The 23,677-nt window shown below is 45.6% G+C and overlaps 1 long non-coding RNA gene across 1 annotated transcript; it reads right to left on the minus strand.

Moving 5' to 3' along the window:
• Positions 1–2,868: 2,868 nt before the first annotated feature.
• Positions 2,869–4,511, minus strand: LOC130684318 (uncharacterized). The gene is made up of 2 exons (XR_008998570.1): positions 4,447–4,511; positions 2,869–3,320 (listed from the first exon to the last, which is right to left on the minus strand). It is a non-coding gene; the product is annotated as an uncharacterized LOC130684318 (long non-coding RNA).
• Between the last annotated feature and the right edge of the window lie 19,166 nt (positions 4,512–23,677).

Genomic DNA, 23,677 nt, shown 5'->3' on the forward strand with positions numbered 1-23,677 from the left:
GCCCCGCCCCGCCGGCTCCGCCCCCGGACGCCAGGCTGCAGACCCACCAAGGCACGCCAGGAGTCCCTGCGTCCTCCCCGGGACGCCGCAGGAGCAGGGCAGGGGGCGCGGCTGCGGGCCTGCGGGTGTGCGTGTATTTAGCTCATTGTAGTCACGCGCCGTTGTAAGAAATAACTCGCTGTGCCAAGTTTCTCCAGTGGTGTCAGTTTGCCAAAGTTTGCAAAAAAAATACTGTAACTGTATATATCTCACAACCAGGGACTGACTTTGATACAATCCACCGATTTTATTCAGATTTCCCTAGTTTTACTTGTCTTCGCGTGTATTAAGTTCCGTATGTTTTCACCTGTGTAAGTCTGTTTATCCATCACTACAGTCAAGACGGAGAACATTCCATCACAAAAGGACCCCTTCTATGGCTCTTTAATAACTGAACCCCGAGTGTTGGTCATCCCTAATCTTTCCTCTACTTCTAAAATTTGTCATTTCAAAATATGTTGTGTTTGCAAACACAAATCATATAGCTTGGGATCTTTTGGAATTGGCTTTTGTCTATCAATATAAACAGAATATATTTCCCTGGAGATCTTTGGGGTTTTTTTATACCAAAGTTTCTGCTTTGGAAATAACTTTTTTTTAAACTGCCACAACAGCAAATCAAAAGTCTGGTTCAAAGACAGCAGGGGTTCCTCAGTCCTACCCTGGAAAACAGATTCTTTTGACATGTAGAATAGGTTGCTTGAGAAGGAAAGATGTTTTTCCACCTTGGAGGGGAAAAAGAATTCCCAGCCTGAATGCACCCCTCTCGGAAAGATATCTGGGTCAGAGGTGAAGGGTAATTGCAACTTCCACACCTAAAAACCACTCCCTCCTGTACAGTGAGTGAAAGTGGATTCTAGGCCAATGAGATAATAATGGGGGCAGGATGCAGAGACAAGTAGGGAAGCATTCTAATGAGACTTCTGTGTTTTTGTGTTACCCAAAAAGGAGAGGCTGACCCTAGGTGGTGTATGGAAGCCTCACACTTAACTTCCACAGGCCTTACCTTCTACTGCACATATGATAATCTTATTTTACCACCAGTAATTAGCCCCTTTCTGCTTTGTAAACAGCCCACTGCCTCCCCTCCTTCACTGGGCTGTTACTGTGCTCACAGTCAGAAGAGGGCAGGCTCATCTTTTACCACATAATCTTGAAGTCAAACTGCTCCACAATAGAGTGCCAAGTGGTTACGTCAAGCCTGTTAGTAAAAAAATGTAACTAACATTTAAATTAACATTTTTTAAATAATTGGGATTTTCAAATATAGAAAGATAACTTGAAAGTAAAGTAGTCATTATTTTGGTGGGAAAAAAATGAACTGACTAGAAAATGAGTCATTCATGCTGTTTCTGGGATTGAGCTCCAGGCACCTTCCTCTAGACTCCTGGTAGCCTCATGAAGCTCCGCAGCTTTAGGTGACTAACAGTCCACCCAGATCTAGTAATAAAACACACCGATTTCATTTATTTAATCATCTGCTTGCTTCACCTGACAAATATTTATGGAGTGTCTGCTGCAGGCTCCGCTGGGATCCTGCGCCGGGTAACCAGAGCCACAGAGGCCTCAGCAGCCAGCCCCCGCTGCAAGCGTATGGAGCACAAAGATCCCAGCCAGAGCTGGGCCGACTGGCTGGGCTCCTCCTTGAACTTGGCTAAATTCCTCACACAGGCCACTCAATCCATTTTTTTTAAATTAAGGTATCACTGATACACACTCTTATGAATGTTTCACAAGAAAAACAATGTGGTTATTACATTCACCCTTATTATCGAGTACCCCCCATCAGTGTGTAGTAAGATGCCACAGAGTGCCTATTGGTCTTCTCTGAGATACACTGTCTTCCCTGTGATCCCACACATACCATGTGCACCAATCATGATACCCCACAATCCCCTTCTCCCTCCCTCCCCCACTCCTCCCCTTTGGTAAACACTAGTTCCTTCTTGAAGTCTGTGAGTCTGCTATTTTGTTCCTTCAGTTTTGCTTCATTGTTAATACTCCACAAATAAGGGAAATCATTCAGTATTTGTCTTTCTCTGCCTGACTTATTTCACTGAGCATAATACCCTCTAGCTCCATCCATGCTGTTGCAAATGGTAGGATTTGTTTTCTTCTTATGGCTAAATAGTATTCCATTGTGTATATGTACCACCTCTTCTTTATCCATTCATCTACTGATGGCCACTTAGGTTGCTTCCATTTCTTGGCTATTGTAAATAGTGCTGCGATAAACATAGGGGTGCATCTGTCTTTTTCAAACTGGGCTGCTGCATTCTTAGGGTAAATTCCTAGGAGTGGAATTCCCCGGTCAGATGCTATTTCTATTTTGAGCATTTTGAGGAACCTCCATACTGCTTTCCACAATGGTTGAACTAATTTACATTCCCACCAGCAGTGTAGGAGGGTTCCCCTTTCTCCACACCCTCGCCAGCATTTGTTGTTCCTAGTCTTTTCTATGTTGGCCATCCTAACTGGTGTGAGGTGATATTGTGGTTTTTATTTGCATTTCCCTGATAATTAGCTATGTGGAGCATCTTTTTATGTGCCTGTTGGCCATCTGAATTTCTTCTTTGGAGAAGTGTCTGTTCATATCTTCCATCCATTTTTTAATAGGGTTATTTGTTTTTTGGGTGTTGAGGCATGAGTTCTTTATATATTTTGGATGTTAACCCCTTGTTGGATATGTCATTTACAAATATATTCTCCCATACTGTAGGATGCCTTTTTGTTCTGCTGATGGTGTCCTTTGCTGTACAGAAACTTTTTAGCATGATGTAGTCCCATTTGTTCACTTTTTTATTTTGTTTCCCTTGCCCGAGGAGATGCATTCAGGAAAAAGTTGCTCATGTTTATATTCAGGAGATTTTTGCCTATGTTTTCTTCTAAGAGTTTTATGGTTTCATGATTTACATTCAGGTCTTTACCACTCAATCCATTTTTTCATCAGTAAAAGGAAAACAAAAATCCTTGCAGCATTGGTGAAGACAGGGTGGGTTCTGGCCCGTCTGGGATGATAGGACAGTAGTAATTGTTATTTATATTTCATGGTCACTGGTCATTGGCAGGTAAGGTTAATATTTGCAGGTATAAGAGTAAGTCACAGTTTCAATATTTTTATGATTATTTTAGCTTTTTTTTTTTAATGTGAGGGGATAGTAACCTTTATGGTTACTCAGTGGCCATCCAACAAGCCCCAAAGATAGTTTAGATGCAGAAGATACCTTACCATTTTTGACAGAGATAACTTGGTATTCCATTAAGTTGTAAGACAAAAGTGCCTAAGGAGAAGGAAACATTTAGTTTTATTGTGTTGTGCAAATATTCCACATATATACATAGCAAGTAGTAGTGACAGACTAGATAAAAAGATTTTAAATGAACACAAATCATTTTGTGGAAATGATACAATCATTTGAAAGGTACAAAATAAAAAGATCTGTCATTCTGGAACTGTAGATATTTAATCACTTGTAATAAGCTTTACAAAAAGGCTAACGTACCATTTTGTTTGAGATCAAGCATATGTAAATTGAAATTTAAAGCTTTCAAGGCCAGCTTTAAAATACAGTAAATCTAATCAGAATATTATTTCAACTTAAATTTGCACCTTAAAGAGCTGCAGTAGTTTCTTTAATAAAGAAACCTTGTCCACCACTTTGTAAACGTTCATATCCTCTTAAAGTGATTGAACCCACCAGTGTCAACAGTGTACCTTAATGAAAAACCTTAATCAAGGCATGAAGTTTCTCAGTACTAAGCTTTAGGTAAAAATAAAAGTGGACCGATTGAAGGAAATTAAGAGCAGAAATTGCGTCCGTTTGGCATTTCGGACTTGAGAAGGTCGGTCGCGTAGACTGACGCCGCCGCGTCTGCGAAGGGCCGGTGGTCGCCGCACGACCAGGACGGCGGGCCCCGGGCCGGAGGGTCCGCGGAAGGGAGCCCCGAGGGCAGGAAGCCCTCCAGAGGCGCTCACCCCGCCCGCCCGGGAGCCCGGGAGAGTTCGGGGCGGCCGCGGGGAGGAACGTGCAGGCCCCGGGCCTCCTGCGGGCCCTTTCCTAGGAATTCCCATCCGCACTTCCCTCCGCGGCCCCTGCCTGCCTTCCCCTGCTTACCAGTGGCCAATGTCCGGGTCCCCCCGGGGTACCCGGCTCGGAGGAGATGGCCCCCTCTGCCCCGGCCATTTAGCACCGGCGCAGACCCCGCGAGCAGCCTCTGCCTCCCCGTGGGGAACGGACCCTCCCTGCGCCCAGGGGCCGGAGGGGGCGAAGGCTCTCCAAGGCGGCCGGCCCCCGCAAGGCGGGAAGAGGGGGCTCTGCGCAGCGCGGGCTTGCGGTGACTTCTGGGGTGTGTCCTCCCCAGGGCGGCGCGCCGCCCTGACCAGGCCCTCCGGGGCCAGTGGCTCACCAGGTCCTGGCGCCACCAAGGACGGACCCGGCCACCCGGCCGGAGCGCCCCCGGGAAGGGCCGCAAGCCCGGGCCGCCCGCCTCCTCCATCGCTGCAGTTGGCTCCCCTCCTCCCTCGGCCCCCTGCTCGTGCTACCCCTCCCCTCCCTTCGTGCCCCTCCCCTCCCCTCCCCTCCCGTCGGCTCTCCCCACTCAGCGCGCAGTCCTCCCGGCCCCTCCTCCGGGGCCGCCCTTTTCCGGCCCGCTGGCTCCTCCCCACGGAGGCCCTGCGAAGGGCACCTGCTGCAACCTGCCTGTTTTTGAGAATTCCCTGCGTGATTTGAATGTTACTTGCTAAAAGGACCTCGCTGTTCACTGCTGCGGTTCTGCCCTCATTAATTCTGGAGGGTACCAGGAACAGACTGCATGCCAAGGACTTCCTCAGCCACCCCAGTGCTTGCGGGCGAAGGAACCAGAGGAGTGGGTGGGGGACCGACCCCCAACTTATAGCTTTTCTCAAGAAAATATGTTCTTGGACACAAACCCCCGTTTTCGAAGCCCCCTCCTTTGACTCAGTGGCCCCACGTCCGTGCCCAGCCTTCAAGTAAGATGATTCCCTGCCCCGGGGACCTGCTGCCAGAGGTTCTGGAGAGAGGAGGCTGAACTACACTTAAAATATGGCCCTGCAGCTTCCCTCTTCCCTCAGCCCTCCCTGCAGCCCCAGGCCAGGCCCTCTGCCCCCCTGCACTGCACACTCTGCCTTTCACCCTTAGGCGCTCTGGTCAGGCCCCCTGTCTCAGCTCTCATCTGTTCAACAAAAGACTCTGACGTGTTCACATCCTGGCCAGACCTGTCCTCTGAGAGCCAGATTAAACCTGGCACCCGCCCTAGGATGTCTCTGAGGCACCCCAGCACGTTTGAGATGAGCCTCTGATTTTTACTGCCAAACTCATTCTTTCCAGAATCCCCCATCTCTTGAGAACAAACTGCCTTCTCTTCTGAAGGCCAGGAACCAAGAAGGGCCTGAAGAAGCTCATGTACCATCCTCTCCTCCAAGAGGAGCTGCCCACCCTAGACATGGGCAAGGTGCCTGCCCTGGCTGTGCCCCACAAGGGCCCAGACTGGCCCTCAGAGGGCCTGCTGACTACACAGGGCCAGGAGTCAGTGGGGTCAGGAGCTGCCCACCGCATGGATCAAGCTCTACATGCCTGCCCAAAATGTCCCCAAACATCCCCAAGCCCACCTTCCAACCCCTGCGCAGTCCCTCCTCCAGAACGGCCCCCTGCTGTGAGAGCATCCTAAGGCCCAAGGTGTAACCCGGGAAAGCTGTTTGCAGGGGCTGTGGGCGGAGCTGGGCATGGAGCTGGGATGTCCACCCAGGTGCCCAGAGGCCGGCCTCTCTGCCACACGCAGGAGGCAGAAAGAGGGCCAGAAGTCTGAGATTTCCCAGATGTTATTTGGCCCTCCAAGTTGTTGTGATGGTATACTTGTCAAAGCAGAAGGACAGCCCACTTTATTTAACATTTTGTTAGCTTAAACCATAATTTTTAACAATTTAAACATGGGGCATATAGGCCTCAATTTGTACCTTCCCTAATAATGTCAGCGGTCTGGTCCCAAGACAGTATCTTTTCCTCCTACGTATCTCCCGATGGAACTCTGTCTCCCATGCCAGCCCCTGGACCCATCCCAGGCATTTCCACTCTGCGCTCTCCATGGGGCAGCAGGAAGTTTTGAAAACCGATGGAAACAGGCCCACCTCTCTAGCTATCCTTTTGTCTCCGCTGCTCTCCTGGCAGCCCCGCCTCCCCCACCAATTCTCTCCGGCCCCCAGGGCCTGTGCACAAGCTGTCCTGTCTGTCTAGAAAGCTGAACTGAGGCCTGGTTTACTCCCACACAGCCCATCTCTCTATCTTCCCCTAAGCCCAAGACTAGGTCAGACTCCTCTGATACAAGCTCACGGGGCATATGGCTGGGCATGTCATCGTGTTTATTAGGAGGCTGCTGATCAACCCTGAGCTCCCCAACTCTGGGCCCCCTGGGGGCGGGCAGCACCTGTCCTGGCTCTGTTCAGGCCACACTGGTCTCCTCCTTCCTCAGACCCTCTGTGAGGGTGGCTCCTCTCTCGGGATGCTCTGTCCCCAGTCTGCTGTCAGCCTCACCTGCCTTCACCAGGTTTGTTCAATGTTACCACATGGCCAAGGCCTTCCCAGCTGACCTGTCCCAAACAGCAGCACTGATTCCCGTCCTACTCGATGCTGCCCCTTGGAGCACCTCGGGGGTTCATCATCTCCTGACACTCACCCTAATGCACTGGGTGACTCAGTCACTCAGGTGAGGCCCGCTTAGGTTGTCTCCAGAGCACCCCTAAGTCAGGGGTTCCCAACCTTGCCCTGTACATGGCACCCTTAGTATCTCAGGAATCTCTCTATAGCCACCCTAGGCCCAGAGAAATGTTTAGCAGGTTCAGTTATTATACAATTAGGATTGAACTTTAAAAGTATTTATGGGAAAACAATCTGACAGTTCCTTAAAAAGTTAAGTATGTCAGTCATTAAAAGAAATCCTGCCATTTGCAACAACATGGATGGATTTAGAGGGTACTATGCTCAGTGAAATAAGCCAGGCAGAAAAAGACAAATACTATATGATTTCACTTATTTGTGGAATATAAAAACAAAGCAAAACAGAAAGAACAAAACAGTGTTAGACTCACAGACACTGAGGAGTGACTAGTGGTTACAAAGGGGGAGGGGACTGTTGAACCACTGTGATGTACATTTGATAAAATAAAAAAACTTTAGAAAAGGTTAAGCATGTAATTACTATATGATCCAGCAATTTCACTTATGGGTATAGACCCAAAAGAATTCAAAACAGGAATTCAAACAAAAACTTGTACACAGATATTCATAGAATGTTTCACAACAGCAAAAGGTTGAAACAATTTACGTGTCCATCGATTCACAAATTGATAAGAAAATGTGGTCTCGCCATACGATGGAATATTATTCAGCCATAACAAGGAGTGAGGTCCTGACATGTGCTACAACTTGAATAGCCCTTGAAATCTTTATGCTCAGTGGAAGAGGCCAGACACAGAATGCCACATGCTGTACCAATTCATTTATATGAAATTTCCTAAATAGGCAAATCCATGGAGACAGAAAGCAGACTGTCCGTTGCCCGGGGGTGGGGGTGGTAGGGGAGAATACAGAGCAACTGCTTAGCGGGCATGGGGTTTCCTTCCGGCAGGATGACCACTAGGTATCAATAGTGGCTGCACAACATCATGAATGTACTAAATGCCACTGATGGTTCACTTAAAAATGTTAAAATGATAAATCTTATATATATTTTATAATAAAAAAGGCTAATTTTATGTGATGCAAATTCCCTCTATTTTTGAAAACAAAAAATTAATGGTCTAACAACTTAGTAGCTGTTTTTTAAAAAATGATCCATACACATCAAAAAAAATTTTTCTTCCTAAATAAGCAGTTACACGTTAATGGGACAGTCATGCCTGTTGGACACCGGACAACTTCTCAGACCTAGGAATTGAACCAGCCATCCTTGTTTCTTGTCCACACTGATTTTCATGTGGTAATTGCTTTTGATCACAGCAACCACCAGAAGCCTAACTTTGCAAAGATATGACATCATCAGGAATGCAGGAGAATCTAATGTTGAAAGGGTGCATTATCTGGAGCTAGCAGTCCACATGGTTTCTGACAGATTTCACTGGTTCCCTCCAAAATTTAAAATATCCTGCTGCCCCCTGTGAGTTCTCAGTGCTGCTGCAGGGCACCATGGCACACCGTGCGGGAACTGTGGTCCTAAGTATATGCCAAGTTAAATTCATTGCAAAGTTAATACTTCATCTACATCCTTAAGACGTCCATCCATTATTTCTTCTCCCTTTCTCCTTTTGTTGGTAATCAACCTTTCCTTCCAAATAATCTTGCAATCATCTGTTCAATCAATGTCTTCCCGAACACACCCACTTCTGGGAGCTTCATTACCCGTGTTGGAGAGCTCCTGGAATTCACATCCCCTCTCAGTCAGCAGAGGCAGCAGGGGCCTGAAACATGCTGGCTGGTCTGCATCACAAAGCACAGGAGCCCGTCAGGAAATGAGACTAGAATTTTTAAACTGTGTCACAGGCAAAAGGCAAGCTTGTCTGTCCCATTGCTCTGAATATCAGGTCCAGGTCCATCCTTGATGCTGTTACAGAGCTGCATGGAAAGAGAACCCTTAAAATCTCTTCTCAGTACTGTCCAGACCTCATCAAATGCATGTTACAATGACAAAACATTTTGAAGTACTAGGAAAACCTAAAACTTTGAAAACGAGCTTGAATTATTTTGAGAGACAGATGGGCTGAAAGCAGAACCACTTATCTCCAGTGTCCTGGAGCAGCTCCAGCCACTGCATTTGTTCATCTAAAAGGAATTTGAGCTGAGGAACAGGTAGTGAAAACGGTGAGCAGTGACGGTCTGAGAGCTCTAAAATAATCTGGGCAGGTGGAGAGAGCAAAGGGGCGTGGACCCTCACACTCACAGTGTGGCCTAAAGAGCCATATTATTTTGCGTGGTGGGCAGGGGCCTGGAGCTCACAGCTGAAGACAAGATTTCTACTCTGGGTTGTAAAGATCAGGATCAGAACTTGTGTCATTAACGGTGCTCTTAGTGACAAAGGGGACTGGTGCACCTTGTGTACAGCTGGGAACAAGGCTTGGAGGGGTCCAGAAACAGTGGTCCCTTCCAGCAGCTGCAAGTCTATTTGGGGAAGTTTTCCACAGCAGAGATGGCTTCAAAAAGCAGGTCCGCAGAGCCCAACAACAGAGTGGGACCAGAAAATGACCAGCAGTTCCCAGTTTATTTGTACTAGAGATGCAGGGGAAGATCCGACACGTTAAATGGCCCACTGGGAAAAGCTAGGCAGCCTCGCTCACGGGGAGCTCCCAGCCTTGCAGGTGGGGGTGCTGAGGGCATGCCCCCTCTCAGCCCCCAGAGTGCCAGATCACCAGTGGGGCAAGGAGCCTACTAGCAGGGCAGGGCCTGCATGGGGGCTGAGGCTATCCAAGGTGGTGGGGCCCATGGCAGACGGTCCAAGGCCAGTGAACAAGCCCAGAGATGAGGTGCTGCTGTGTATAGCCAGCCCCATGTACTCATTCCTGGGTCCATGGTAGAAGTTGCTGCAAAAATGTCAGAATGCTTCACTAACTCCTCAAGGGGAGAGTTAGACATTTTGTCAGGGCCATTTTACAGCCACAAACTGCCTACGGGTCTTCACAGCTGTTTGAGGATCTTGGCAGCCTAAGTAGCAAACATATCTGCAAGGATCAGAGGACAGAGGTAAGGAAAATGATGGTAGGTATCAAGTGGATGGTCAAAACCCTGAGACTCCCCAGTACCCGTGGGAGTGGCTGGGGAGGAACTTAGGGGCTAGGTGCCCAAGGACCGGGTGAGACCCACTGTTATGGGTTGAATTGTGTCCCTAAAAAGATATGTTGCAGTCCTAAGCCCCAATACCTGTGAATGTGACCCTATCTGGAAATAGGATCCTTGCAGATGATCAAGTTAAGACGAGGTCATTAGAGTAGGCTCTAATCCAACGTGATTGACGTCCTTGTACAAAGGGGACATGTGGACACAGAGACAGAGATGGAGAGAAGACGGCTGCCTCTACAAGCAGGGAACATCGAGGATTTCTGGGAAATGCCAAAAGCTGGAAGAAGCAAGGGACGCCCCTCCCCTGGAGCCTTCAGAGGGAGCAGAGCCCGGCCAACACCTGGATTTTGAACTTCTGGCCTCCACAACAATGGGAGAATAAATTTCTGTTGTTTAAAACCACCCCATTTGTGGTACTTTGACATGACAACCCCAGGAAAATAATACACCCACCTAGATCAGTATCTTTGTCATGGTTAGAAGGATCTTAAATTTGTCCCAAAACAAGAAATACTAAATTTCTCTGTTCACTCTGGGCCTCCTGGCCACCTGACTGTAGCTGGTCAGGAAGCTCAGATGGGGTCTACGAGAGCATTTATGTGTCAACCTGATTGGCCACAGCGTGCCTGGCTATTCGGTCAAACTAGCAGGTGTTGCTGTGAGGTGTTGTTAGATGAGATTAGCATTCAGATCAACGGACTGTGGAGAGCAGACTGCTCCAGTGTGGGTGGGCCTCGTCCAATCAGTTGAATGCCTGAAAAGAGCTAAAAGGGACTCCTCCTGCCTCGTGGTCCCTTTGGATAGAAACCCTGGCCCTCCCTGGGTCCCAAGCCTTCTGTTCCTCAGACCAGAGCCCAGCCACGGACTCGCCAGGCTCTCCAGCTGCCAGTTCACCCTGCAGATCATCAGACTGTCGGCCTCCAAAATCATGGGAGCCAATTCCCTATAATAAATCTCTTGATATATATATATCCAATGAGTTCTGTTTCTCTGGAGAACCCCAACTAATACAGGGCCTTAGAGGTTTCCCATTTACTCCTACTTTGTAAAGCCAGGCCAGTCTTTTTATTGGCAAACTGGTAGACTCACAGTTTTGCAGGTGGTTTTGTGTTTCATATTTTGTTTTGTTTCGTTTTTTAAAAGGCATTTCTAAGCCTCTCCAGTGACGTCTGATGCTACTGTTCAAGGTCAGTAAAATGAATAGTCAGGGCAGGAGACTTCACTTGTCTGGACAGGTCCTCCGTCAAAAAGAAGTAAAGACACCAGGTGCTCTCTTTCTGAGCTGAACTGCGTTGCATTCAAATGATCTTAACACAAGGCACGTGCAGGCCGGGCTGGCCTCCCCTCTCTGCTGGTGAAGGTAGAGGGTTCCTCCTTTACTGCTTCACTTTCCCACCACCCCGGGTGCTCTGCCAACGGGGGCTCTCCTATCGCCGCTCCAGATCAGACATCCAGCCAGGACTTTGCTCCCCAAGATGTCCGTTTGGAAAGGAATGCTCCTTGAGTACTGCTTCTCACACACACCCCAGTGGCTTTGCCAAATTCTCAAGGGCACGTTTCCACGAGGTGGCCACCTGCCATCTGTAGGCCGAGCGTGCTAACTGCAGCTGTGGCCGCTGGAGAATCAGGATGGCCCCCAGATGAGCCAGCAGACTCCCAACCAGTCATTCATTCACTCAGCAAATTATCTGTAGTGCACATTTTGTGCTGGGCAGTGCTGGCAGCACAGATGGCCATGGCCTGGCTCTGCCCTCCTGGGTATCTCAGCTGAAGCCTCAGTGAATCCCAGGGACCCAGCCTGGCGGAAGCAGGCAGCATGGCCCAGTGGCTTGGGCTACCTGTGGCGTCCCAGTCCGGCCTCTCCACCTCCCAGTGGGTGACTAAGCTCCCTTGCCTCAGTTTCTCCCTCTGCAGAATGAGGAAGGTGAAATCAAGGGCCCCTACTTTGCAGAACTGTGGAGATTAAATAGCCTAGCACGTCCTCAGAAGCATTTGCTGGTACTGCGTCCAACACAAGGGTGGGCTCTGAGCAGCTTTCTTCTTTCAGTCTGGGCTGCTTTCGTGGGCTTTCAGTGATGCGCTGAAAACAGCTAACCTGACGTTAATCCCATCTGGTGTATTTTCCCATGGAAGTGGACAAATATAATAATATCAAATTATATTTAATAAAAGAGCAAGCTATGGGCTTTTACATAATGAGGCCATCTCTGTTAAAATATTATACAATTTGTAAGAGCAAAAGGTCAGAAGCAACCCAAATCCCCATCAATGGGGCGCTGGATTTAATTATTATCCTCATCCACGTGGAGGAGTACTATGCAGCCACGGAGTGAGGCAGCCTCTACACATGCCTCTAGGGTGATCACAGCTCTCTGTGGACAGAGCAAGGTGCACGGAAGTGCAAAGTGGGCACTACCGTTTATCCAGGACAGGTGGGAAATAGGAAAGCAGCCAGCTCTCTGTCCCCTGTTCATCTACATCTGTCATCTATCATTACCAATCAACTATCAACTACTTACCAGCTATCTATCATCTCTCTATCAGCATCATCTGCTTCTATGTTAAAAATGAGCAGTGAGAAAATAATCCCTACGTATTTTTGAATGAAACCTATAGAGAGGATGGAGACTGGAAGGACCTGGGGGGTGGAAGCCTCTTTGCCTATGCCTCGTTTAAAGATCTAACTTTGTAACCATGCACATATCTCACATACTTACGAAACAAAATTAACTTTAAAAACACAATCCCCAAATATCCCAAATAAAATACGGCAAATGAACCAAATGTGTGTACATTTGCTGGCCTGACCAGCCAGCCAGGAGCTGTTCCAAGCAATTTTAAAACACGGGTGTTTGAAAGTCCTCCTAGTGGAGAATATGCTAAGGACACAGTGAACTACAGAAAGGGAAGAACAGTGTTGGACCCTTCCAGTGAGCTGCCTGGGAGGGATAAGATCTGAGGCTGGTGTGTGTTAAGCGATAAAGTGAATGTGATGTTCAAATTCTATCATTACGGGTCATGGGGATATGGATATTTTTGGTGTGAGAGACAGAATTAAGGAGCTCTGAATATAATAGGGAAATATCAGCACAGAAAAATCAGCAAAATTAATAAAAACCGATCATGCAAATGTGGTCTACATCAGGCTAGTTATCCATCATAATGTACAGACATATCTTGGGGGATTTTCTCTTCCTCCTCTGCACTGTCAGCCAACTAATTCTATATAAACACAAAACTCCCATTTCTACCAAAGTGATGTGTGTTTTGTTTAATGTAGTGAACCTTCAGGCCAGTCTAAGAACAAAAGATGAAATACATTATTCAGAGTTTACTTTTTAAGTTTCTTAAAATGCCACCCCACCTCCCAACTGGTCAGTTACTTCTATCCATGAGCAATGGTGAGATTATCATGATTTTTTTTTCCTATTAACTTTAAAGGTCAGAAAAACATATTCACTTTTCTATAATAACATGTCATTTAAAAGTTATGAAACAACAGTAGTTCCAAGTGATGCATGCAACTAATAACATAAGTTCTGCAGAAATCAGCATTTACATGCTTTCCGTTCCCCTCTGACTGGCCTGGAGGTCTAGAAGGTACGTGCGGTGAAGTCACGCCCATCCTCTCCCAGCCCATACTCGTGTGCTCACTTACAGAGATACACACAGTTTTCAAGCTTCAGAGAACGCAGAGGAAAGTGACTTTAATTAAAGTAATTCTTTAAATTATTTTCAAACACAGCTCTGCTTCACAAGGACTCAACTAATTTGTACTCCAAAGCTTAAACAAATGATGTATTATGTTAAGTGCTCATTTTCAAATTGTTGAGAGAACAGTTAATATTTAAAGAGTGTGGCTCAAATATAAAACCTACCTAGTGGGAAGCAGGAAAAGATCAGGCATAACTGTTGAATACATGAAAAATATTATTAAATTTTTATAAAACTTGATCCCTCCCAAAGTCTAATGGACTTCTTTACCTGTGTGTGCATGTGTGTATGAACCCAAGCCAACCTCCCTGCTCACCAGCCCCTGCTCCCCACCGAGAATGCTGGCAGCCAGATGCACCCCACACCACCACCCACCACACGGAAGACCCAGCCCTCCTGAGAAGGTTGCTGAGCACCCGAGCTTGGTGAGTGCAGACAGGCCGGCACCAGGGGAGGACAGCGTGGATCAGCTGTCAATCCCCCAGGCACTGAGGTGCAGCCCAGGTCAGAGGCCAAGGAGAGCCGCCTGCCTTCGTGTCAAAGAATTGTACTTGCTCTACGCACAGGTTCTTTTAACTCTATTAGATAGAAAATATCCATGTGCTTTTCTTCAAGATAGTACCAAGACTCAGATTACAGCTAAGGGTACACCTGCCACAGACATGCTTCAGACTTACTACTGATGCTCCTGAATTACAACCAGCCCCAATTACTTTTGTCTGCCTTTTGATCTGTCCTTAACTCCTCCCGGTTGTCACAGAAACCACAGCTGAAGGGCCATTCATCTCAGAGATGAGGTATTTCAACAACCCATGGTTGCCCAGTGGACACCCAGAACACTTAACTATAAAGAAATCAGTAGAAATGCACATGCAATACAGTTCTTCTAATTCAAGATGTTAACTTCTTGATTTGCAAAACAAAAGCCTTTGCAAGCAACCTCCGTGATATTTGTATTACTTATTAAAAGTGTACTTTAGTATCAAAGACTTTTAATGCAATGTCAACCGTCTTGAATAAATATATATATATATATTCTGTTTCCAACAAATGCAAACTACTTGTAGGGTGGCCAAGGCATGTGTCAGAGCAGTAGTTTTAAATATTTTAACCTGCAGCCTAATGGGGCCCAAATTCCTAGGGCTGTCCCCTTCACAATATGCAGGGGTGAGCGCTGTGGTCCCTCTGTGACGGGTCTCTATTTCCTTCCTTCCACTGCCCCAGGGAAGGCCCAGAGCCGAATGGATACCACTAGCTGGCAGGGGCTCTCCCAGGCAGCTCAGAAGTGCAGGGAGAAGGGGTGACCCACGCACCATGGATGGGCACAAGAAATCGCAAATAGCCACAGCTCAGAGGTAGGAATTGAGAGATAGTCATTATTATGAAAATCATACATTTTTCTCTGCTAAACTAAGCAACATGAAACCAGAAGGTAAAAAAGCCAAATCTTGTCATTTTTAAATGGTGAATTCTTCCCTTTCTGTAGGGATGCATCTTAGCAGTTTTTCCTTGGTTTTAGTAGACTCTAATAAATAAAATTATAAAAATGTGACTTCTTATAATTGTTTTCAGAATACACTATCATATATTTATAAAGTGACATATCTTTTTTTTTTTTTTGAGAGGGCATCTCTCATATTTATTGATCAAATGGTTGTTGACAACAATAAAATTCTGTATAGGGGACTAAATGCACAATCATTAATCCACCCCAAGCCTAATTCTCGTCAGTCTCCAATCTTCTGAAGCATAACGAACAAGTTCTTACATGGTGAACAAGTTCTTACATAGTGAATAAGTTCTTACATGGTGAACAGTACAAGGGCAGTCATCACAGAAACTTTTGGTTTTTGAAAAAGTGACATATCTTTTGTATTTAAATCTAAAATTCCCCATAAAGTCATCTGTGCTTAAAGGCAAACACCAAGAACCCTAACTCACCTACCAGGCGTTCTCACTGGGCGCCTTAGGCTTTGCTTACTCACAAAGTATTTGCTGCCCTCCTGGGAGGTGCATGCTCTAAAATTAAACACAAACTCATCAGTAAAGTATGATTTCATACAATATTTTTTTAAGTATAAATTCCCTATTTTTCCCCAAAAATCTACCTGGGATTAAATTATCAGTGAGGCACACATAAAAGCAGAGTTGGGCACAGGTAGAATAACTTAAAGTAACACTGCAATTCAAATTTTTTTGAAAATACAAAACTGCAATAATAAATCATCAAATATAAATATTTCAGAAGACATTTCTACCTGTCCTCTAACTTACTAATGTTAAGTACACTTTTGTAAGGACAAACTATAGGAATATTAAAGACAAATGTTAACTGCACTATTTACAATAGCCATGGATATGGAAGCAACCTAAGTGTCCATCAGTAGATGAATGGATAAAGAAGAGGTGGTACATATACACAATGGAATATTATTCAGCCATAAGAAGAAAACAAATCCTACCATTTGCAACAACATGGATGGAGCTAGAGGGTATTATGCTCAGTGAAATAAGCCAGGCGGAGAAAGACAAGTATTAAATGACTTCACTCCTCTGTGGAGTATAAAACCTCCAATTCTGAATGCCCATTTTTCCCTTTCTTAATTGCAAGTAGTGTACTTTTCAACCTTCCTTAAAAGAAGTTCAGATTGAAATATAATTAACTTGATAAAAGCCATCTTAGCAGATCTGCACACAGTGCAGCTTCCCAGGGAAAGCAAGGTCCTGAGTGCAGCCCGCAAAGACATTTGCCAGGATTCTGAGCCCAGCAGGTGTCAACCTAAACATCTGCAACCAGATCAGTCGTCGTACAGAAGTGACAGTCACATTGATGTCACCATCTTGTCAACTCAACTCTAAAAGAATTTCTTAAAGAGCTGACAAATTGCAACAATAAGGAATTCTCTGCCGCCAATCTGTCCACAACATCCGACATACACAGAGTCATCCCCTGACTTCAGATTCAAACGGAAGTGCCAATTTAAAACATATTACTGTAACCAGAAACCTTCAAACCTTCAGACTTTTAATGTCCCAATTGAATCCAACCACAGAAAAAAATATTCTGCAGGCATATTTCATTTGTTACAAGAAAAAAAACAAACAAAGCCAGCAGCTAACATTGTCTTCTCGACTCTATTGTTTCACATGATCCAAAACATAATAAATTTGGAAAACATTCCTGGACAAGGACAAGTCCGAACATTTTCCCAAGGGCGTGTGCCCCACCTTAAGGTCACATCCTTGTGGATTATAAAAAGAGCTCATCAAACTGGGTGACGTTTTCCTGGATGTGAAAAGGGGTAGCATTACTTCTTACGGGGCATTCTGTAAGCGTAAGAAAGATGATTTCTAACGTCACCAATACCTCCAGCCCTTATCTCCTGGAGCACTCTACTTAGAGCAACTGAACAGGGAAGACAATCATGACATGTACATGCAATAGAGTATGTATGATGTGAGCTACAGAACAAGGGAAGTTTCCTTTCCCCTCCAGCTGTGGTGGGGCTGTCATGGACTGAAATGGTCACTGCTAAGGTATTCTCATTGAAAGGACAAGAAAAGACAGAAACATCTGCAGCACAAGGGCAGCCGCCACAGTGCTTTGGACGCTCCACAGGCTGAAATTTAAATTCCCCTGGAAACCTGACAAACAGGTCATCAAAGAAATTAAGTCCAAAGTTTCCATGGAGTAGCATGCTCTGATAGAAAATAAAACCACAGAAATGTACGATGATGAGCTGGATCTTTTTGCAGAAACAAAATGGAGTTCAGACTGCTTGAAAACGAGCATATTATTTATATGCATTAAAAAAAGAACCTTGAGTGAACAACAGGTAGTTTCCCCTCAGCCTTAGATTTTGTATTAACACGTGGGAAAGGACCCTAGTTTTACGCAAAGGTCTTTGCACTGGATCTTTCAGAGGCCGCCTGCACGTTCTTGGTCTCCTGTGCTAAACTCGTGTCCCTGTGATGGTTCGGACACATTCAGCTTTCCCTCGTCACATCACAGGAAAGTGGTTCAGACTCATCATTGTTTTACTCCTCGCAGGAAAGTATTTTCAAAGGCTGTCACATCAGTGATGTTCTGCCAACTTTATTGCCAAAGACAGAACAACAATCAATAAATTCTAGAAACTCTCCGTGTACTTATGTCATGTTTGATCGCAGTGAAATGATTTCGAGTTTCTAAGTCACTAGACTTCAGTCACATACAGCCCTTGCCAGAAAGCCCCTTCACCTGAACACACAAAGTAAAACTTCAGGGTTTGCAATCCGTATTTGGAACCCTTGAAGGTTCAGAGGCGAGCCAGAGAGGAGAAAATATCTGGAGAAAATGCTGAAGGACTGGCAGTTAGGAGTTCGTTTGTGGGTTAGAGAAGTGAAAGGTTATTAGACCTAAGGTATAAGCGGCTCTTGCTGATCTTTACACCAACAGAACCAGGGCGAATACTCGCAGTCATCCGACACAAGCATGCTTTCAGACAGAACACTTAGATGATCATGTGATGTTGTGAAATCTCTTCCTCTGGCTTCATTAATAATAAAATCACGTCTGGAGTAGTTTGGCCACGTTTCTGTTCTTGGTTTGAAATAATGGCACCAAAGCCCAGGTAGGGGCTAGAAGACTTGAGTAGGTCTGGGGCTGGGGAAAGCCGCCCAGCCCAGCCCCAAGGCCCGGAGCTGGGGTGAGCCGTCCGCCAGCCAGAAGCTCTCCCGGCCTCTGCGCAGCAAGCTGGAGGCGATGCCAAGCCCGGGGGGTCACAGGTCTGACTGTGGCTGGTGAATAATCAGTTAAACTATTTAGACTTTGACTCCACTTGAAAGGCAGGTATGGGGCAGGGGCTTGATCACAGCCAGAGCGGGAGAGCTCGCCAATGGGAGCCACAGATGACAGTCGGCTAGGAGCCTGTAAAGGCATTTCATTTTTGTTGTTGATGCCCTTTAAATGAAAAGGGAGGGAAATAGGTCTCTGGTTAAAAAAAAAAGTCTGAATTATTTGCCACATTCAGAGACTGGTTATTTCAGGGACTTTCTGACACACCTTGAGGATGCTCTTTCGGGGGCCTAAGCACACTGGCTCAGTGTGGGCTGTCTACACCAGCGCTGTTCTTCCCTTAAGAAGAATTATTTGGCCCAAGTAGGCAGCAAGCTGCTTCTCCAAGCCCCCAGTTTCCCACCAGCACTGCCACCTGTCTAAATACTATAGGGAGGAAACCCAGTTCTGCAAATACGTCACAGATCCACTGAGACCAAACTCCCCCCCTCCCCCCATGTGTCCTGGCAATGAGGTGCCCTTTTGTCGAGAAGCCCGCGCCACCACCTCCCAGCCAGGGGACGGCCCTCCCGGGGCCGCTGGGGGACCGACCCAGCTCAAGCGGTTGGAGCCCCTGCCAGAGCAGGAGCCAGCAGCTCACGCCATCCTTCCCCTCATCCTCCCTGATAGGCTGCGTATTTCAATACACTTGTTTCCCTTCCACATCAATACTGATGCTTCCAGGGCGTACGGGAAACTAAAGTCGAGCAACACACATTTCTGCTCTTGGTTCCTAAGGAACCAGTCTACAAAATGGTACCCAGCTACAGTAAAATGACCTCTGCTTGGGAGACTAAGATACAGAGAACACAAGGCACCGGTATGTTTTTTACTATGGGGTCAACTGGCGATTCCACCACTCTTATATTTCATCCGTCAGGGTCTCTCACACCAGGGTCTGTCAACAGGGGGACCTAGAGTTAGAAGGGAAGGCCAGGAGGTGAGGGAGCGAGCCAAAGGAGATGAGTTTTGAGAACCAAAGAGGGTACAGTAGTATCTCACCGCTTCTATATTGGAACACCCATATTTACCTGAAGGTCTTTAAAAATGTACTTCAAAAATCTTAGGCAGAACACTTATAAGATTGTGGCAAATAAGCATCTTTTTTATTTGCTGTTTCCATTATGTGATCATCTAACATCATGAAGATCACTTGCCGTAAAGAAAACCATTTTCTAGTGAACAGTCCCTTGCATTAGTCATTAAGATAGTGTGAATAATCAAAAGGCTTGAATAATCATGTTTTACTATTTGTTAACAAGGGAAAAATTGTAACTTAATAAACAAAGCTGAAGAATTAATTAATAATCTTATTAGTAAGACTGAAACATTGGCAATCAGGATTTCCAAGAGTCTCATGAAGACTTAGAAACTGCAAGTGATAATTCCAACTGGATATAATGAATTCAGGGTATTTTTGGTGCTTCAAAGCTTTAGCGGCCAAGGGAGTATATTTTCCCCCAACACTTAGGAAAAGCATGGTTAAAAATAGGTGTTGGGAGTCTTTACTCACCACTGTCCCTTTGAGTTGGGCAAATTCTTTTTCTTATTTCCTGAGGCGATGAACTCAGATGTTGTTTTGCTCTCAATACAGCATGGATCATTCTCACCACCTCTGTACCTCACAGTACTAGTTACAGGGAACACACAAACCATACCTGCAACAACTTCATTTTGGTTATCAGGTGGTTCTGCAATTATTCCCAGAGAAATCTATGTACTGACCTTACAGTCTGGTAATCACACTCTTGGACATTTATCCTAGAGAAACAAAACTTATGTACACAAAAATATCTGTACACCCATGCTCATAGCAGCATTTATTCGTAATGGTCCCAAACTGGAGACAATTCAAAATGTCCTTCATTGGGTCATTGGTTAAACAACCTGTGGTATGTCCATACAATAGACTCAGGAATAAAATGAATGGAACAACATGGCAGGATCTCAAGGGTATTATGCTGAGTGGAAAAAAGTGACATTCTTAGAAGATCGGCTGTAGTGGTAAATGCACAAACAACACAGGTGATGAAACTGTATGCCATTTAACACACACACACACACACACACAGACACATGCACACAGAAACACACATGCACACAGATACACATATACACACAAACACTCACTGTCTTAGTTCATTCAAGCTGCCAATACAGAATACTACAGACTGGGTGGCTTGTAAAACAACAGAAATGTATTCCCACAGTTCTGGAGGCTGCAGTCCAAGATTACAGTGCTGGCAGATTCAGCGTCTGGTCAGGCTTGCTTCCTGGGCCACAGATACGATTTCTTGCTGTGTGCTCACACGGGACAAGGAAGCTCTCGGGGTTCTCTTTCATTACGGCACTAACCCCATTCATGCGGCTCCACCCTTATGAACTAATCACCCCCCAAAGGCCCCACCTCCAAACACCATCACATTGGGGGTTAGAATCACAACTTATGCATTTTGGGGGCATAAACATTCAATCCATTGCAATGAGTAAAACAGGAAATCTGAGTAAGATCAATGGGTTGCATCAAAGCCAATATCCTGGCCATAATATCATAATAGTTTTTCAAACCATTACCATTGACAGAAAGTGAACGAAATATAAGGGATATCTCTGAATTATTTCTTACAACTGCATGTGAATCTACGATTATCTTAATAAAAGTTTCAATTTAAAAAAGATAATGTTGACTAAAATGTAAAGAAGAGTAAGACAAATGTGTGTAATTTTTTTATGTCATTTATTCTTGAAATGAAAATATTATAGAGGTAGACAACAGATGGTGATGGCCAGGGGCTAAGGAACAGGGCAGGGGTGGGGGTGTATAATTATAAAGGGTCAGTTCCATACCTTGGTTGTAGTGCTTACTGTAATTTACACATGTGACAAAATCGTACAACTACACACACAAGTGTGTATAAAAACTGGTGAGCTCTGAGGAAGGTCTGAAGTGCAGTGGGTGCAGCGGGCCAAGGGCAGCGCCCTGGTTTGCTGTGTGACGGTGTGGAAGCTGCCCGCACTGGCGGAGGATGGCTGAAGGGCTCGTGGGACCTCCCTGAACTGGGCAATTTGCTGTGAGTCCACATCATTCCAAAAATTTTTTTAAATCACTTTGCCTACTATGCCTAATAGTTCTGAAACACAGGATCAATTTTCCATTTCTTACCTCCAATACAAGAAAACCTAAAATAGAAAATTCAAATGGTCCGCGCTGTACCTGTATATAAACACTAGAGCACATAAGGATGTGCACCTTTTCTGCCTCATCCTTCACAGCAGACTGTTTGCAACCCTTATCACTAACAAGAAAGGCTCTTTACCACATCAACAATGCTTAAATTCAGGGCCCCCTGAATTCAGCTCTTGAAAAAACCAAATTGGCACAAGTTTTCAGGAGAGCAGACAAATGACATTCATTTGAACAAAACCACCAACGTTTGACAATTGGGGGCCTACAAGGACAACAGTTTTGTGTGATCAAACCTACGCCAACGTCCCTTTGGAAGACCTCTAGGCTCTAGGGAAGACTGTCTGAAAGCTAAAGGCACATGGATTCTCAGCACTGAGTATGAAGTCCTCACTCCACCTCCCAGCAGCGTGCCCTGGGCAAGTTCCACGACCTCACTACTCTCCTTGCTTGTAAAGTGAGAACGGCCATCCCCCTGCGGGCCTGCGTGTCATCCAAGCTGCTTGGCGGTGATGCCCACCCCTCACCCTTTCCAGGCACAGGCAGGACTCGCTTCCTGTCCCCAGCGACTGGGCTGCGTGACTGTCCTCACCCATGAGTGGGGAGTGACGTGTGGCCCTTCCAGGGCACAGCTTCTTATTCTAAAGTCATTTATGTACAGGCAGCGCTGACTTGGGTCTCGTTGGTCTTTAATGCAGCCTGACAGTCTCTGTCTTTGAATCGGTGTCTAAACCGTTTCATTTACTACTGTCAGTGATGCGGTTGGATTAAATCCCCAGCCTGTGTTCCTTCTCTTTGTTGCTTCGGTTCTTTTTCCTCTTCTGCTGCTTTTGTTTGAATTGAGCATTTTTTATGATTTCATTGTGTCTCCTTTGCTGACTTATTAGCTCTAAGTCTTTGTTCTTTGATTTTAATTGTGGCTTTAGGGTTTCTGGTACACAGTCCTAACTGATCACAGTCAACCTACAATTGATATTCTAATACTTCACTTGAAGGAGGAAAACCTCACAGCGGAGAGATCCACACCCTCCCCCTCTAGCCTCGGCCCTGTTGTTGCCACACAGTTTATTTCTACATATGAAACAAACTCCAGAATACACCCATTTGATTTTTGCTAGAAACTTAGCTTTTTTTCAGCTCTACTGAGGTGAAATCAGTAACAAATAAGTTATATATATTTAAGGTGAACACCTTGATGTTTGGATATATGTAGGCGTTGTGAAATGATCACCACCAACAAGCTGATCAACACACCCACCAATTCACATAGTTTCCATTTTCTTTTCCTTTTTGGGTGGGAAAACTTAAGAGCTCCCATGTTCACTACAGCATTATTTACAATAGCTTAGGTGGGGAAACAACAAAATGCCTGTCATCAGATCAGTGGGTATAGAAAATGTGGTATATGCATGCAACAGATTATTATTCAGCCTTAAAAAAGAATGAAGTTCTGCCATTTGGAACAGCACGGACGGACCTGCAGGACATTTTGCTCAGTGAAATAAGCCGAACCCAGAAGGACAAATACTGAACAATCTCAGTCACCTGCAGAACCTCAAATAGCAAACTCACAGAAGCGGAGAGTGGAATGGTAGGTGCCAGGGCTGGGGAAGATGGGGAGGCGTTGGTCAAGGGGCACAAAGTTTCAATTATGCAAGGTGACTAAGTTCTAGAGACCTCATGTAGAACAGTCACCATAGTTAGCGATTAGCTTTTAAATATATTTAGTAAGAGATAAAGACTTGCACATTTACCTACCATTTCTATTACCATTTCCGGGTCCATTCCTTTGTGTAGGCCCAGGTCTCCCCCTGCTGCCTGAAGGGCTTCCTTCCAAGTCACTGTCGGGCAGGTATGCTGAGCCTAACCCTTCCAGTTTCTGTATGTTTGAAAAAGTCTTTATTTACCCTCCTTCTTTGAAAGATGTTTGTGCTGGATATAGAATGTATGTGGGCCATTTCTTTCAGCACTTCAAAGGCGTTGCTCCCCTGACACCTGGCCGTGTTATCTTGATGAGAAGGTTCCTCTGTATGTGATGTGTCTCCTTCCTCAGGATGCCTTAAGGTTTTCTTCCTTATCACT

Source organism: Manis pentadactyla, chromosome 1 (assembly GCF_030020395.1).
Source record: "Manis pentadactyla isolate mManPen7 chromosome 1, mManPen7.hap1, whole genome shotgun sequence".
In the NCBI taxonomy this organism is placed as follows: domain Eukaryota; kingdom Metazoa; phylum Chordata; class Mammalia; order Pholidota; family Manidae; genus Manis; species Manis pentadactyla.